This window comes from Lipotes vexillifer, unplaced genomic scaffold, assembly GCF_000442215.2.
Source record: "Lipotes vexillifer unplaced genomic scaffold, Lipotes_vexillifer_v1.1 scaffold1681, whole genome shotgun sequence".
Taxonomy (NCBI): Eukaryota; Metazoa; Chordata; class Mammalia; order Artiodactyla; family Lipotidae; genus Lipotes; species Lipotes vexillifer.
In genome coordinates, this window is record NW_006793589.1 from 548,469 (window position 1) to 551,955 (window position 3,487).

The following is a 3,487-nucleotide window of genomic DNA, read 5'->3' on the forward strand; positions in this document are numbered from 1 at the left end:
AAATACAATGTGCCAATATATCCTGGGCAACACAATCATACTCGAATGGTTTCCAAAAAGATAATTGATTCAGCATACTGTTAAAGTTTACTCCAGCAATAAAATAGCATTTCCCTCCTTATGAAGGCTTTTATACTTAAATTCTAAGTGCCTAGAGCAGCAAATATCTGCAACCATGTAACAAACATTACACGACATTTGCAGGAAAGCAAGGAAAACTTGATTGTTTCTATGCATACAATGAAAAATCCTCTGTGCAGACAGCCAAGTAAGATTTCTCTTACCTGTGCAGACAGCCCTATGAAGATTTCTCCTGCCCAAATATATATGCCTCAAGAAACCATAGTGGGACAAAGATTTGATCATAAATGGTTTGTTTCTTTAGGTAAGTTGCTCAAAATTTTCCATTAATAGAAAATAGTCTCATTAGGTATAACCATAATAAAGTCTTGTAAGTGTTTTCAAAATGTAATGCTGGAAGCCTGTCACTTCATAACATTAAGTGGGGTTAATTCTCTCTTTAGAGTGGAAAGAAGAATATTTTAGTGAAGAAAGTATATATCTTCACTTAAGTATTTGACTTAATGCATAATTTAAGCATAGGTTTCCCCTGCCATCTAAAAGTAGAGTGATCCTAGGAAACCTTTCCTATGCTGAAATGCTTAAAGCAAAGAAGCAATTATCTTGGGATGCACAAAATATTTTGTGCTAATGGATGCACAAAATAAATTGAGATAAAACACAGATGACCACAGACACAGTTCAAAGCTATGGTGGGTTGTTGCTGAGATGCTGAGTGTAGTTCTGGGAATGAGCTGGGGGTGCCAGTCTCTTTGCCCAGGGTGCACGCTGCTTCTATAATGGCCCCACTCTGCAAAACAAACACTGAATGCCATTTTTGCTATTTGTCTTTTTTCATAAAAGTGAAAGTCCTTTTCAGATTTCTCCCAGTTAGTGACAACAGGTATAGTTGTCCCTTGGTATCCATGGGGAATTGGCTCCAGGACCCGCCTCAGATACCAAAATCCATAAATGCTCAAGTCTGTTATATAAATGGTGTGATATTTGCAATATAGCCCATGCACGTCCTCCCTTCTGCTTTAATCATCTCTAGATTACTTATAATACCTAATACAATAGCAAAATATGTAAATAGTTGCCAACACACAGCAAATTCAAATTTTGACTTTTGGAACTTTCTGGAACTTTTTTTTTTGGAAATATTTTCTATCTGTGGTTGGTTGAATCTGCAGATGCGGAACCCATGGACATGGAGGGCCGACTGTACAAATGCAGGTCTTCCAGAAAAGCCAAGTAGCGGAAAGTGAACTTTCAGAAATCAGGGGATACCTGTATATGGTCGGAAATGTGAACCCAGGATCTTCTTCTTAATCTAGTTCTGCTTTTATGACATTGACTTGTCTACTCTTAACACTTTAAAAAAGATTGTTTTATCCAGTTTCAGAGCATAAGTAGATTACATTCATGGACTTATTCAGAAACTGGAGACTTGCCTGGACCCTTAGTTTTTCGATGATTTCTTTGTTTCCACTATTACCAGGTCAATATGAAGCCAAATGAGCCGTCTGGAATAACTACTTTCTCACTGCGTTCCTGCATGCCTCATAGTGTAGAAGGCTTCAAGACGGTCACATAGCTTTCTTGGTGGTCTTCTGGATTAGGATCACATAGTGTACTTAAATTTGTCCAGTCTGGCTACGAGCCTGGTTTTCTGTCCACGATAAAACTTTTTTTTCACGCATTTTATGCACTTTTGTTTTTAGCCACAACTATGAAATTACTATCATAAATAAGGTTAAGTGTACATATAAAGTTTAAATTAATTTATGATCTTTAATCTGCATGACTGCTGTTGTGAGTACCAGTGTATACACACAAACTATGCACCTTTAAAAAGAAAGGAAGACACATACACACATTTCAACCAAAACTTACTTGATTCAATTGCAGAGCTCCTCCAAGGCACCAAGCCACAGCTAAATAACAGATGCATGATGGAATTCTACAATCCACTAACAAATTGTGATTTGGGAAACAGTTAAAAAGCTATGTGGCTGATATATTTAAATGAGGTGACTATCATTTCTACGTAGGGTAGAATTTTGTCTTGTTTTTTCTAGGACATAAGAGGTTGATTAACCACATTTCATGAGCAATACAGTTTTATAAGTAGTAAATAAAACAGACAGTTCATAGTCATAATTCATGAGATGCAGTACTGAATTCCCCTATGTTGCTCTAAATTGTTACAACTTTTTTCTGATTAGGTATAGAAAACTCATTTTATTTAAATTAAATTAAATTGCTTGATTATGTTAAATTAAATCTATTAACCCTGTGTTTACTTTTAGCAATGTATCTTATAAGGATTCTTATGAAAGGCATCACCATTAAAAATGTTAATTTTATACATATGTATATATGTATATACACATATATGTATACCTATGTATATATATGTAAATATATATATAACAAAAGCATTAAAATAAAATAGATAACAATATAAAATTTACCTAATAGATGACTATATTTCTCTGGACATAAGCATGTTCGATACCAATTTTCCAAAGAACTAGCCCATCCCAGAAATAAGTGTTTTTTCTTTTAAATTTTTTTACGTTTCTCAAACTGATGACAAAGATGCTGAATTGTGGATATTTCATATAGTTACTCAGCCATGTCACAAAGCCCTGAGCCTATTTAAATTTTTAAGATTTTTATATATTTTCTCATCTCAACCAAGTATATTATTTCACTGAAAGTGAAGGAAAACTTGACCCAAACTTACTTCTGGGAAAAAAAAATATGGGGGCGGGGTTGGCGGGGCCTTTATTTGCTACTGTAGTTTCTATTGCTTTAACAAATTTCTACAAACTTGGTGGCTTAAAAAAGTACACATTTATTGTCTTACAGTTCTTTTTTTTAGTCATGGGACATGCATCTCACTGGGCTAAAATCAAGTTGCCGTCAGGCTGCACTTCTTTCTAGAGGGTCTAGGGAAGAATCCATTTTCTTGACTTCTCCAGCTTCTAAAGGCGGCCCACACGTCTTGTGTTATGGGCCCACTCCTCTGTCTTCAGAGGCAGCAATTTTACGACTTTCTGACCATTCTTCCACAGTCATATCTGCCTCTGAATCTCCACTTCTGCCTCTCTCTTCTACTATCAAAGACTCTTGCAATTACATTAGGCCCACTAGATAATCCAGAATAATCTCTCTATTTTAAAGTCAGCTGATTAGCAGCCTTACTTTTATCAGCAACCCTAATTTCCCCTTGTTGTGTAACCTAACAGATTTATCCATTCCAAGGACAATGACCTGGACATCTTGAGAGAGTGTTATTCTGCCCATCACACTCATATTCCTAAAAAGCACGGTGAATAGCATTAATTTCAGGCACAGTTCTATCAAGAATATTTACATAAATTAGATCATCAGAACCATGTTTCCCACTTAATCTCTT